At 37.6% G+C, this 15720-nt stretch overlaps 1 protein-coding gene across 41 annotated transcripts in view; it reads left to right on the forward strand.

Annotated features, from left to right (window-relative positions):
• Positions 1-15720, forward strand: part of PTPRD (protein tyrosine phosphatase receptor type D) — a 1959121-nt gene that overhangs the window by 1343208 nt on the left and 600193 nt on the right. For all 41 annotated transcript variants that reach the window (XM_056521458.1, XM_056521449.1, XM_056521479.1 and 38 more), the window contains one exon: positions 6908-6948. The gene's annotated coding sequence lies outside the window, so the exon portion shown is untranslated. The remainder of the gene's footprint in view (positions 1-6907; positions 6949-15720) is intronic.

Here is a 15720-nt window from a genome sequence, read left to right on the forward strand (position 1 = left end):
TAAAAACGGAAGCCTCTAAAAATTACAAAATGGCATGTGTTTTTCTTTTTTTTTTGCCCCACAAATAAATTTTTTTAGGTTTTGCTATAGATTTTGTGGGGAAATGACTGATGTCATTGCAATACAAAATTGGTAGCGCGTAAAACAAGCCCTTATGTAGGTCTGTAGGTGGAAAACTGAAAGCTATGATTTTTAGAAGGTGAGGGGGAAAAAATAAAAGTGGAAAAACAGAAAAACCTTGAGTTCTGAAAGGGTTTAACCCCTTTCCCCACCAGCAATTTTTGCCATATTTGTAGCTCCTTATCCATCTAATATAGAGCCACATGAGGGCTTGTTTTTCGTGGGACCAATTAAAACGTTTTAAAGACATCCTGCATTTTACCATAACATGTGCTGTGAAACAGAAAACAAATTATTTGTGGTCTAAAATAAAAAAAAAAGAATTCATCATCTTCCGAGGGATTTATTTTCTTCCACCTTTCACTGTAAAAAACAATATTTTATAATTACTTTGTAGATCAGTAAGATTACTGCAATACCATATTGTAATTTTTGTTATGCTTTAAAACTTTTTGCATTCAATGATTTTTTTTTTTTTACTCTTTTATATTTAAAAAAAGGGAAAATTATTAAAATTGTTATTTAATAGGATGGGTCCCCAAAAGTGACTTTCATAAGCAATCATCTGATTGCTTGTAATTATCCATGCAGGTTAATCTGTGCTCTGCTACTAGAGCCGGACAGAGGAAGGCTATGTTCACATGGCGGAATTTCTGTGATTCCGCTATAATTCTGTCCTGCAAAGCTGGCTGCAGATTTTTTCAGTTTTTCAAACTATGCACGGGAATTTATGCAAAATTGATGAGAAATTTCTGTGCACTCAACACACAGATTCTGCCCGGAATTCAGAGTCCCATTTAGTTGACAGGTTCAATGTTTTTGCAGAACCTGCAATGCAGAATTTCTGCATCGGAATCCCCATTTAACACAATGTTCAGTAAATTTTGCTGAATTTCTGAGCCAAATTTTTCTAGCGAATTCTGTGTCACACAATGTATCTCAGATTGCTGCCTACGGAGCTGCACAGTCAAGTAGTATACAGTATTAGGCAGGTGGTTTTAATGTGATGGCCAATCAGTGTCCATCACATCATTAGATATACAATATGGATGGATAGAAATTATCCTGGTGTCAAGTTGTGGCTGGTAGTACCAGTTCTTTTGCTCTATACAATGGAAGTCATGCAAAGTAATATAAAAGAAGGCTAAATTGCCCTTTAAGATTTTATTCTCCAGCTTGGGTTTCCTTAGCTGCAGAGTGAAAGTGCAATCAGCTCGGTATTGTCTCTTGATTTGTATTTAGTTGTTTATTGAGCATAGAAATCAACTGGACCAGCTTATGTACCCAACAGGCATAAACAGCAACCTGAACAGGCACATTACTGAGAAAAGGAGCCTTACGAATAAGAGATCAGACAATTTTCTAAGACCATTTTCTCCACAGCATACTTCTATCAACATATTTAGATATCTGTGGCAGGTTAATATAGGCCATTTTCACTTGGCAACCAAATCAATCCCTTGCAACGCAGGCTTTGCTTTCAGACCACTAAAGCCATTTTACAGTTTCTGAAAATGATAAGCCAAAATGAAGATCAGGTTAGAGAAACCTTTGGTGACAGTGTCATTTCAGACAGAGTTTTGCTTTGGCAGTCATCTCATTTTATTCCTTATCAACTTTCTCTGCAGAGCCAATTATTTTCTGCTCTAGCTCCAAATGATGTCTTGCATAAAAACGTAGAGTTGTTCGGAGGTATGCTCCACAGTGTCATAGGATTTAGCATTTCAGTGGTTGCATTAACATATTGTATCATAATGTGCATTTGTTGTGCTTGAAGTAAATGATTGCAGTGAATCATCAATTATATCTCTGAGGACTAATGTTGGGGCTATACTGACATGTTATGTGAGCTTAGCAATTGAAAACGCTTATGTACAAGCAACTTTTAACGAAAAAGTCTGCATGTAGGCCAGTCCAGTGGTTATGTACATACAGATTCAAGTGAATAAGCAATTTTTATCTTCATGTAGTTCTTAAGTCCAACATGCTGCATACTATCTTATTAATAGAGCTCATTCACATAATAATTTTGCCAGAACATATTAACCAACTAACAACACTGGGACTGCTGCCAGTATGCACCAGTATACGTCAGCACGCCATTTTGACAGGGTGCCGACCTATACTTCCCCCAACTGACTGAGTTTTCATGATGTTACTCAGGCCTTGCAGGTTTTCGTATCAGATAAGCTCAAGCCTACTTTTTCTCTCAGGGTTCTATAGATTTTCCAAGTGCCTGACCTCTTTCCACTACATACAAGTGCAAAAACACTGCAATATATAGTTTCCCTCAAGACTGCTCAATGATTCACTGTATAAAAGTTTGATTGGTACATGCATTTTTATATACATTTTAAAGTATTTTTACTTTAAATATTGTTATCCAATGTATCTGAATTTAAACATTTTCAGAATCACATTAAATAATATGCAAGGTGGGGGTCTAATATACAGTTAGAACCAGACAGGTTGCTTTTGGAGCAATGTTAAAAGGTTATATTAATTCAAAGGAGTTAAAGGAGTACTCCAGCACAAAATAACTTATCCCCTATCCAAAGGACGCTGCCCCCCCCACCCCCCCCCCCCACCCCCCGCATCTCCTGGACAGGGCTGCGGCAGTCTGCAGGAAGTGAAGTTTCGTCCCCAGCATAAAGCTGCGGCAGACAGGCCCCCTCCATGTATCTCTATGGGTTACATGGAGGGGGCGTGTCAGCCGCATCATGAGGAGATGGAACGCCCCCTTTTCTGTACATTGCCACGGCCCCGCACCAGAGATCGCGGGGGCCCCAGCGCTCGGACCCCCCCGCGATCAATAACTTAGGGGATAAGTTATTTTGCACTATAGATGTCCTTTAAGATGGTCACTTGAGAGGTATGTCTACTATGTCTGTGTCAGTGTAACACTTATGTCAGTGTCAGGCTCTTCCTGGCAGTGAAGCCCCCTCCTGCAAGCTGAAAGCCATGGAAATCACCATCCCTGCTGTTGCGCGCATGATAGCACTGTAGAATATAGTAGTTTGCAATGCCATTCTTGTTCAGTACTCAGGCAGTGTATGGGGCCCACAAACACAGCTTTAGGGTCAACACAAGTCACCTTAGAAGACTATGCACCAAATCCCAAATCATCAGTTAGATCATGATGTGCACAAAATGGCTGACCACTAATGTATGAGCATATAAAAAAACATGTACACTAACATCACTTGCATTTTTCAATACCCACACCTCACTGGTCTTGGCCTCTTCCGCAGCCAACTGGTAAGCTCCTCCTGGTAAGACCCAGATCTACTTTCTCACAGTTAGCAGGTCTTACTATTCCTTATGTACTTTACTGCACTGCAACTAAAGACAAACACTAGCTTTTAACACTAGGCCCAACTGTATATGTATATGGTGTTAAAATATCCAATGTCAGAACAAAAGCCGAGAATAAAAGCAATAGCCACCACTGACAGACAACACCTCCTGCAGGATTACATCCAACTAACATGGGAATTGATCATAGCACTGCAACAATACATACAACAACAACATTATACAGCGCACAAAAAAATAAATAAATATGACTTACTGAGGAGAAATGTAAGTGTCATAAGGAACACCTTACATACTTAAAAATAACAAACTTACAATAAAATGTCTCTAAACAGTCCTCAGGACATACCAACAGTCTTTTAAATAAGGGGGAAGCAATTATTATTTCCATTACAGCCATATTCTAAATTGATGGCACATCACTAGGATATACCACTGCCAGCACTTTATGATCAGTGGAGGTGAGACCTCTAGGACCCCACAGATCCTGAGAATGAAGGGCATGCAATACCACTGATGTGAAAAGGGCTGCAGCTTTCCATTTCTAAATAAATGTGACATGAAACTAATCTTTTTCCAGAATTCTACCCCTTGCAGAAGAAACATTTCGGATAAATGTAGACTCTATAAAGGAGCCGTACACAACCCTCACTCAACTCCCATTCATTTTCACCTTCATATTTACTAACAACCATGTATGAATTAGGACCATGGGCATATTATAGCACATCACAATGCTAGGATTTCAGTCCTTCAGGGCCTTGTCTTACAATACGTTCTACAAATATGACCCCAGTTACAAAGAAAGTCCAATAAGCAGGCCAAAATAGCTATCAGGTGACATAGCCTTAACAATTTAATAACTTGGGAGCTAATATACAGATACATTTGCATATTATATCATGAATACATTTATGTAATGCAATATATACCCATAAATATATAAAAACCTATTTAATTAGAGCTGTTTTGGATTCTCATTTTACATACTGTATAATTGGTTTCCAGAATATCTCATAAAGTGGGAAAAGATTAATGTTCAAACTCATTTTCAAACCGCCATCTAATCTCCGTAGAATTGCTGACATTAAAGGGAACACCCGTGTGTCCTTAAAATAAAAGAAACAAGCGGTTTTAAGGGGACAGCACATTTATTCCTAAGGCCATGAAAAGCTGTATAAAAGGAAATCTAATGGAATAGAATAGCATCCTTGTATTGTTTACTCCATAATTGTTAATAGAAATGTAATCTCTATAACAGAGTTCATTATATGTGTAAATTACATAATTAATCTGGCTCTGAAGCATAAAGTAGAGAGAGGAAAATAAAGATGAAAAGTAGAGATGCATTTTTTACTAACTCAATGCCATCTTGTATAACTGGTTGTTACTATCATTTTGGAGTGATAAAGACATTCCTGTGACTGATCACATCTGCATCAAGGCCCCATTGGGGAGCTCTGACACACAGTCCATTCCTGGCTGAAGAAAATGAGCTGAACAGTCCGTTGTGCAATGGACACAAATGGATATTGATGGATCTCATTGACTTAAATGGGCACCATCTTGTTGTTTTGAATAATTTCACCAGGGGCCGGACTGATCCACAGTAGTTTTTCCCCCCACTCAAGTCCAGCAATTTTGATGGATTTTGCAAACTGAGCTGCCTTAACAGAACTCCAATTCTGGTGTGATTGAAGCTTAAGGGGTTCTACCACCCTAGACTACATAGAGTTGACTGCTGCTCTACTCATTGTCTATGTGAGTGCCGAAAATAGGTGAGCACTGTATTTGAGCACCATCAGTGTTCCCATACACATTGAGCAGTGGGGTGGGTCTGAGTCTGAGCACTGTTTCTTTCAGAGTACTGTTCAGGAGACCCAAGATCTCAAAATTGGTCAGACATTTATCCCCTATTCTGTGTATAGCAGAAAGGTGTTTATAGTAATATAATCCCCTTTAAGGCAGTTTTCTTTTGTTATTAGCAGTATAAACTGACAGCAAGCTGATCACAAGGTGTCCTGGCTGCCTTGACCCATAGCCATCAGCTGTAATCTTTGAAGGAAACCAACAACAAGGGTTTAATCTCATTGTCTCTACAGTAAAATGAAGCATCACTTGTGCACAGATACACTGAATAATTTAAAGGAAAACTGTCAGCCTGTTCACCCACAATAAACCTTATAAACTAGGTTATAGTGTGGGTGAACAGGAGTCCAATGAGGGGTCACTTACTCAAATATGTCGAGTAGGTCCTGAGATATGTCCCTCAGATGATCCACTGCTGAATTCAGTGAATCGCGCAGTGGGGGTAAGGCTTCAAGGGGGTGGGGCTTATTGACTCCACTTCACTAGGATGTGGAGTCACAGACAAAGAATAGGTAAATTAAGCAGATGAAGCCCTGCCCCTGAGAGGCCCCACCCCACTGCACGATTCACTGAATTCAGCAGTGGATCTTCTGGGGGACATATCTCAGGAGCTACTGGACATATTTAAGTAAGTGACTGGTGAATATTCGAAATGCTAATTTTTACCGCATATATCGGCACTTCGCGATTTTGTGAATGTTTTGAATATCAGTTTGTTTTTGTTTGTTTTTTTTGGGGGGGGGGTGGGCGAATATATGCAAATATGCACATATTCCAGAATAAATGAATTTGATGAATATATGAATTGATCCCTCCCTTCTTTTAGGTGAAAGATAATACTGAATTTCATTACGAATTTTTGCATGAAAAAAATAAGAGAACGAACATAGCAAATATGCTAATCTTTGTCCATATATTCGCGATATATAGCGAATTTGAATATGGCCTATGCCGCTCATCGCTATAAGTGTCCCCTTGTTGGACTCCTGTTCACCAGCACTATAACCCAGTGTATAAGGTTTAGTGTGGGTGAACGGGCTGACAGGTTTACTTTAAAGCAAGAGACACTGTTTGTTGCGCTTTCCGTTTAGGTTAATAGATCCCACTTTATTAACCTGAGAATTCCTCTTTACACTTATACAAAAATTAGATTTTTGATGACTGTATTAAGAAATATTAACTAATCCTGCCACAGGATCCTGCCACTGAAAAGACACAGGATACAACTAATCAATATCATTATCACATACTGCAGAGGATCATGGGACACATAGTTTAACAGAATTTATTGAGCTCAATATTGTTTCATACCACTTCTACTTTAATAAGCAAAAGGAGTGACCTAGACTTTTGTGACAGTATAGTTTTAGTATAGAACAATGATTCCATACATGGAATATACTAGTATAAGAGTTAAAGATATTGGTGACATAATAAAAATAGTAGTATGGTAGTATACAGTGTACTGCAGTTTAATTCCTATGTCTTACTTGTCTCTAGACATTTAAGCAACCAATTCCATTCCAAGAAGTTTGTGTGTTTGTGTGTTTTTCTTTTTCTTAGACACATGCATAGCTGATATGTACTTTTCATTATTTTATAGGTTGCAGGACTGGAAAACCACACACAGACATAGGATACAAGGTAGGACATGTTTAAAATGTTTTGGAACCCTTGTGGCTGACATATGATACTATACATGTTTTGTACTGTATATAGATATTGCATTTATCACATTTGCATTATTTTTAGACTGCTGTGGAGAGCACATAAAAGAAAATGCCTTTGTTACGACTTTAAATAAGTTAGGCTGGGTTCACATATATCAGGCGTCCAGGATGGTTTCCCTCTGGCGTGCAACGGAGGGAAACTGATGCTAGAATTGATCCCATTCATTTGAATGGGACAGTTCACAATCATCCAGCATCTCAATTTTGACGTCAGATGGTTGGGCAAGCCAAATGGCACCGGACAGGGCTGCGTTCCCCTGTCCGATGTCCAGAAACAATGGACGTCGGATGCTACACAACGGAAGAAAACTGATGCAAGTTGTCATTAGTTGCGGCATCAGTTGCGTTGAGATTTAGGCTGAGTTTACTTATGCCGGATGCCGGACATATATAAATCCAGCCTTACAGTTTATACAAAAAAGTCTACAAGCATATTGGTCAAATGTAGAAAGATAGATAGATAGATATATAGAAGATAGATAGATAGATAGATAGATAGAAAATGAAGAGGCAACAGTACTCCCATAAGGTGTAAAATGTGAGCCATTATCAAGCTTGATGGATCTGTGACCAGGATCTAAGCAACTGTGTGCACCCCACCATTGTTTCACTTGTTTGCTGGTGTGCTGTTCTCCTGCGCTTGGTAGATAGATAGATATGTGATTGATAGATATGAGATAGATAGATAGATAGATATGAGATAGATATGAAATAGATAGATAATAAATAGATATGAGATAGATATGTAATAGATATATATTTAATAGATAGATATGTAATAGATAGATATGTGATAGATAGATAGATATGAGATAGATAGATACGAGATAGATAGATATGAGATAGATATAAAATAGATAGATAATAAATAGATATGAGATAGATATGTAATAGATATATATTTAATAGATAGATATGTAATAGATAGATATGTGATAGATAGATAGATATGAGATAGATAGATACGAGATAGATAGATATGAGATAGATATAAAATAGATAGATAATAAATAGATATGAGATAGATATGTAATAGATATATATTTAATAGATAGATATGTAATAGATAGATATGTGATAGATAGATATGAGATAGATTGATATATATGAGATAGATAGCTAGATAGATAGGAGATAGATATATAGATAGATAGGTATGTGAAAGATAGATAGAGATGTGATAAATAGATAGATAGATAGATAGATATGTGAAAGATAGATAGATAGAGATGTGATAGATAGATAGATAGATAGATAGCAATGAGGAGACGAACAGCACACCAAATGGTAGAGATGATGTGGTCAAAGGCTCACCATTGATACAATCAAAAAGGGATAATTCCGCAGCACACAAAGTAAAGTGCAAAAAAATTGGTGGTTTATTCCATATTAAAAAGTGTTTTCACAGCAAGCCACATGCTTGCTGTATAAACACTTTAATATGGAATAAACCACCAATTCTTTTGCACTTTACTTTGTGTGCTGCAGAATTATCCTTTTTTTGATTAGATAGATAGATATTTATGAAATAGATATGTGATTGATTGATTGATAGATAGATAGAAATGTGATAGATAGATAGATATATAGATAGATAGATATCCAGGGTAGTAATCTGCAGCACTCCAAGGGTAGGTGCAAATATAAAGTGCTTTATTCCATACTAATACATAGCAACGTTTCAGCTGCCATGCAGCCTTTCTCAAGCATGCTTGAGAAAGGCTGCATGGCAGCTGAAACGTTGCTCTGTATTAGTATGGAATAAAGCACTTTATTTTTGCACCTACCCTTGGAGTGCTGCAGATTACTACCCTGGATGTGTGACTGCCTGGACCGGGCTATATCGCTGCTGGCACCGCTCTTATTTATCTACCCCTTTGGATGTGCTGCTCTGTTGGTATTTTGGGAATATAGATAGATAGATAGATATGTGATAAATAGAAAGATAGATAGATATGAGATAGATAAATAGATAGATAGATACAGCACAAGAGAAGGTAGAGCAGCACGTCCCACAGTAGTATGATAGCGGTGCAAGCAGCGAGTGGAGCCCCGGTCAAGGCAAGTTGGACATGTAGGAAGGATGTCGCAGCACACGGAAGGTTCAAGTGTATGAACAGTGGTTTATTCCATGATAATACAAGTTAGCAACGTTTCTGCTGCCAATGCAGCCTTTGTCAAGCAACAAAATGGTGACCATACAAAGTATTTATATGCAAATGAACAAACAAATCAATCAAACCAATTAGTGTGAATACAGTGTAAAAAGTACATTTAAGATATAGGGTAATTCAAACCACTATAATATAAATATTGCACAGGTGTTCAATAGTGAGTTAACATCAACATACATATGAAAAGACTGCAATAAAAGGTATAAACAGTATAGCAGTATAGCAACAGTCACGTTTCAACCAGTTCTCCTGGTCTTTCTCAAGCTCAGTACAGTGTTTCACACATTATGAATAAGGATATCAATTACATCTCCAATTATTACAAACAGTGCATCAAATCTCAAAAAAATAATATTCACAATCCAAACAATGTATATGTGCAAATCCATATGTGAGTGCAACAGCTGTGGATAACATACATCGCATCTATTAAGGCCGAATCTGGCAAAAAACACAATATAGTGTTAATCAGGTCCTGATAATTCCTCAGGACAGGTGCAATTAAAAACAATAACCTACAGTTGCCAAAGGAGTTATCATTCATCGCCATCATGGGAAACAGTAGCGTGTGTAATTCCAAACTGCACATGCACACCAGCGTGCGTAATCACATACCGGATGTACGGGAGCATATGAGTGGGGTGTTACTATGGTAGCGATGTGGCCGCATCTTGTCACTTCCACACAAGCGCATTAGTTACCTAGTGCAGAAGGAACCTCACAGCGATATCGGCGTCTATGTTGCCATAGAGATGGCATACTCTGAGGAGTATAGAAGTAAAATAACAACTCCAATCATAGTGGCACTCCGTATTTAGATTAAGTGCAGCAGCTAAGTAAACAATGAAATTGAAATAAAATGAAATCCAAAATGAATTGAAAACAAATAAAAACAAAATAAACGCATGGTAGGGGTCAACTCTCTGAGGTCCTGTAACCAGTATCATCAATTTCACCCCAACATGCATACAAGATACGGTGCTTTAGTACCGGAGTATATTTCTATTCCCCCCTGGCTCCGTGCTCCGGGGGTGCCTGGGCTTGACACTTCAATGTTCCGAACTCCGGTACTCGAAAAACACTGAATCTTGTATGCATGTTAGGGCAGAATGGATGATACTGGTGACAGGACCCCAGAGAGTTGACCCTACCATGCATTTATTTTGCTTTTATTTGTTTTCAATTCATTTTGGATTTCATTTTATTTCTTTTTAATTTTTTACTTACCTGCTGCACTTAATCTAAATACGGAGTGCCACTATCACTGGAGTGGTTATTTTACTCCTATACTCCTCATATTATGTCATCTCTATGGCAACATAGACGGCAAGATCGCTGTGAGGTTCCGTCGGTGCTAGGTTACTAATGCGCCTGTGTGGAAGTGATGCAATGCGGCCGCATCGCTACCATAGTAACACTACACTCATACACTCCCGTACATCCGGACTGTGATTACGCATCCTGGCACGCAGTTTTGAATTACTCACGCTACATAATGGAGATGAGTGATAATTCCCATGGCAACTGTAGGCTATTGTGTTTAATTGGTTTTAACATCTTTGCGCACCTGTCCTGAGGAATTATCAGGACCTGACTAAGACTATGGGCCTCATTTACTAAGAGTGTCGGATTTTTACTAGTGGAAAATGTTGTTTCAGACTTGCAGGATTCCTTTCTATTTACTATTGGGAAGAGTTGGGAAAGTTTTCTGACCAACTTTTTCTAGGTGGATATTTCCAGCCATTTATTCAGCAGATTTTCTGTGAATTCAATAGTAAATTGGTCGGGTTGTGAAACCACACCCCTTTTGTTCCAACCACGCCCCCTTTGCGACAGACCACGCACTCTTTTTCGGATTTTCTCAGTGCAATGTCGGGTTTGTCGGATTTTCCAGGCACACACTGGTGAAGACTGGCGCAGACATGTCTCAGACACTCTGCGCCAAAATAACCCGACAAAAACTGGTCGGTTTCAGCTTAGTAAATGAGGCCCTATATTGTGGTTTTTGCCTGATTTGTAGATTTGGCCTTAATAGATGCGATATATGTTATCCACAGGTGTTGCACTCACATATGGATTTGCACATATACATTGTTTGGATTGTGAATATACATTTTTGAGATTTGATGTACTGTTTGTAATAACTGGAGATGTAATTGATATCCTTATTTAAAATGTGTGAAACACTGTTTTTACTGACCTCCTGGTTGAAATGTTGCTGTCACATTCACTTGTTTGATGGAATAAAAGTCTATTTTTTTCACGGATTGGATTGCTGCGGATGTAGCTACTATTCTAGATAGAAAATACAGAAGGTAGCAGCACACCGTTGGTGGAGGTAGAAGGTGGGTGCAATTCAGTAGGAGTCCTAGGTCACAGGGCCCCGAACAATACACAATGCAAAAAATACTGCAGCACTCCAGTAGATAGGTGAAAAAAACTTGTAGAAGTGATTTATTCCATCATGGTGCAATAGGCAACGTTTCAGCTACAGGCAAGCAGCCTTTTTCAAGCCGAAAAAGCTTGAAAAAGGCTGCATGCCTGCAGCTGAAATGTTGCCTATTGCACCATGATGGAATTAATCACTTCTACAAGTTTTTTTCACCTATCTACTGGAGTGCTGCAGTATTTTTTGCATTGTGTATTATTCTAGATAGATGATAGATAGATAGATAGATAGATAGATAGATAGATAGATATGAGATAGATAGATAGATATGAGATAGATAGATATGAGATAGATAGATATGAGAAAGATAGATGATAGATAGATAGATAGATAGATAGATATGAGATAGATAGATATGAGATAGATAGATATGTGATAGATATGAGAGATAGATAGATATGAAATAGATATGTGATTGATAGATAGATATGAGATAGATAGATAGATAGATAGATAGATAGATAGACAGATATGGGATATATAGATAGATATGAGATAGATATGAGATAGATAGATATGAGATAGATAGATAGATGATAGATAGATAGATATGAGATAGATATGAGAGACAGATAGATATGAAATAGATATGTGATAGATAGATAGATATGAGATAGATAGATAGATAGATAGATAGATCCTATCCTCACCCTTATCTCCCCCTCCATTTTCATAGAATCTAAAACCTTCAAGCCTTACTGCACTGTTCAAGCAGTAGTAAACATAGTATACAGTGAATTTCTATAAGCTAAAAAGTGAAACGATAGTTCCTATATTTACTCATATGTAAATTAATTTGCCGATCATATTTTATAACATTTTATTCATAGCTAATATTTTGAGAGCACATAATATCTTATAATATAAGTATTCACTTCTAGCTAAAACAACAGTAAGATTTAGAATATGGTGTCATGCGCTAGTAGAGAAGGACTTGTTAACTATTGGTAGATACTGACTCTTTGTGATGGGAACAGTCGGAAACAATGCATTCCTGTCTTTGGAAGGTCATGTGTTAAGGCTGGAAAATAAATGTACTGAAAACTATGAAGAAATTGAATTTTTCAAAGGATGATTTATTTTAACAGTATGCTTTTGCACCTGAAAATAAATGAAAAAAATGACTTCAATGTAGAATCTCGGAAACTGTTTCTTAAAGTCTATGATGGAAGACTTTTTTTTAACAAGAGTGAGCTAAGGACATCATCCAAAATTCACGTCGGCAGCTGTGCAGTCATCAGATACCCATGTACTATTTTACAATTGAGAAATATAAATTATATATAGTTAGTTGGATGTGTACACAGCTGACAGTACAGTGTTGGGTTAGGATTTAGCCAGGTTCTTAAATATGAATGCCTTAGAAATTGTCATACTGAAATCATTAGGGTGGCTATTTTTGGCTATGCTATTAAGTATTAATGTATCTGTAACTGCTCTACTATAGACTGTGACATAGACAAGACAGAAAAAAAATGTGGTCATTGTCTTGAAAAGATTATTTATAAAAAAAATTACCTTAGTTCCAATAAAACAAATGATCCTTTGTATGGAAAAAGATTTGTACACGTAATGGAAAAAACTATATATTTTAGAAATGAATACATGAGCTTGGAAAGGATTAAGTTGCACTTCTTTGTTGGCTGATTATTGGCTGTTGGCTGGTATTTTTTACTTTAAGGACCTGCCTTCTCTTATATACCTGGTTGTGGACCTAGAAGTTCATAGCTCAATGAAGCATGCATTATATATCCATCTTTATTTATAAGGGTAGCTCTAAAACTGTAATCAGTGACCCAGATTTACTGTCATAAATGTTCCCAAATGCAATTTTCTTCTTTTGCACCACATGACTTAGAACACATTTGCTATGACTTGTAGACACTAACACTTTTCAATTCGAAAAAGAAGCATGATCTCGGTAAAAGGAAGTGTGACTTTAGTAAAAGGGGCATGGCTTTAGATGTGCCCAAAAAGGTGCCAAAATCTGGTGCAAACTCTGGTGCAGTTTAGGCCAACTATTAGTTGAATTAAAGGATAAACTAGACAGTTTTCAGGTGTGCCAGATTTCTCATTCAGCAATATAGACTATGACAAATCTGGCACATTTGAAATCTGTCTATCTGCCTATGTATGTTATCATTTTAGTAAATCTGGGACAGTATCTCTGTTTAATTCAGTAATGTACAGTATATAACATTTGATATTTATACAGAACAGCCTAAACACTTTTTGTAAAACACTTTAATTACCTAACGTTGCCTTGTTTAATAAATATGTTACATCTTTGTCTTTGTTTAAATCATCTATTAGTTGGCTTCATGTGAACATTTAGCTGCAATTTTTTGTGCACAATGGGTGCCACTCACCAAACGGTAATTGCCTTTAATCATTTCCTTGCCCGCTCGCTACAATCCTCCTCTGACTTCTCCTAAGAATGCTGTATTCCAAATTATATTGACATTGAATACATGGAAAACATTTTCTACAATGAGACACACATGCTTTGACATTTCCACCTAATTTAACAGGGCGGAGATTACTAAGCAGTTTTAAAACAAAGGTGTTCAGAATGCTGTAAGTCTATGAGTTAGTTGAGTTTCCTTATAGTAAAGGGGATAATTTGAATTTTCATAATACCAAAAGTCTAGCAATGACTTTAAGGACAGTCAATATCAACGAGGGATATGTTTAACTATGGCATACTTTATCTAGATTAACCATAATTTTACAGTGGTAAAAGAGTATGAAAAATATAGATTATTGGCCATGGGTATGCAAAATGGTTTATATTATGTTGTCATGTTTTTTTTTTTAATAATACACTTCGAGATGGGTGTATCAAAGCTGACGAAGTCAAATTCATTCCGAATTCCATGTAAATTTGATTCTGAACTAATCCGAATTTCCTAACGCTTTGTGGTAGCGAATCGCTTAATTCACTACATTTTGTGCAGGCTGGGGGGGCTAAGATGGCAGCTACATGTGTGAGGACATGGGGCAAGGAAGTCTGGGAAGGTGGGAAGGCGGATAGGTGGGATGACCCTGAATCACATGGCGGCATGCAGCCTATCAGCAGCCAGCCCTGTGATGTTACAGCCCTATATATACGGCAGCCATTGCCGAAGACGAGCATTTCCCGTTTTGCTGAGAGAGCAGAGACTGTGTGTGCGCACTAATCACCATTACTGACCATACAGATCTTTACAGCAGCGAATACATTCACTTCAAGCCTGCATTCCTTCTGGCTAGAGAAAGAGCAGACACTGTGTGGTCACTAATCAGTGTTACTGACAATACAGATCAGCACGGGAAATGCATTGATCTGAAGCCCGCATCACAGCAGGCAGGGAGAGTTTAGAAGTCATTCTATAGTCTGCCAATTGAGATCATCACATGAAGCACTCCCTATTTAAATACTGCAAGCAACCATTGCGACACTTTATGATGACCTTATGGTCTCCTGACCCTGCTACCACATCCAAACTCTGTGTCTGCTTTGTGGCACTGATTCTAATAGCGTCAGCTGTAATCTGCATGTCATACTATATAACAGTATTATTTCACTACCCCAGCACACTCCCTATGCGTGTTATGGCAAGGAAAAGTGTTCTACACCCCTATTGAGGCTCTCTGTAGCCCGGAAATAGCCATTATTAATAGGGATTCAGCAAATCAGCTGAATTGAATTTTAAAAAATTGGTCCATCTCTAATTACATTGTAAATGTACTAAAATGTTTGTAACCAGTTTAAAACAAAATATACAAACATGGTACTTTGCAGCTGTGGTGAATTCCTTTTTTCTTCTGGGCAACACTAATATAGACAAGAAAGACAAGAAAAGAGAGGAACTAGAAAGGAGAGGGAGAAAATAGGGAAGGCGAGGGAAATCAAGAAAAGGTCAGAAAAATGTACCTTAGATCATGCCTTAGTTCCAAAACAGCTCTGGTCAGGTTTCTGTATTCCAGGGATAATGCAAATTCAACCTTGTAATTCTTGGTGCATAAAAAAGGTCAATTCATGTCATATATGGAGGATATATTTTTCATCTTCGTATACCAC

This window comes from Hyla sarda, chromosome 1 (assembly GCF_029499605.1).
Source record: "Hyla sarda isolate aHylSar1 chromosome 1, aHylSar1.hap1, whole genome shotgun sequence".
Taxonomy (NCBI): domain Eukaryota; kingdom Metazoa; phylum Chordata; class Amphibia; order Anura; family Hylidae; genus Hyla; species Hyla sarda.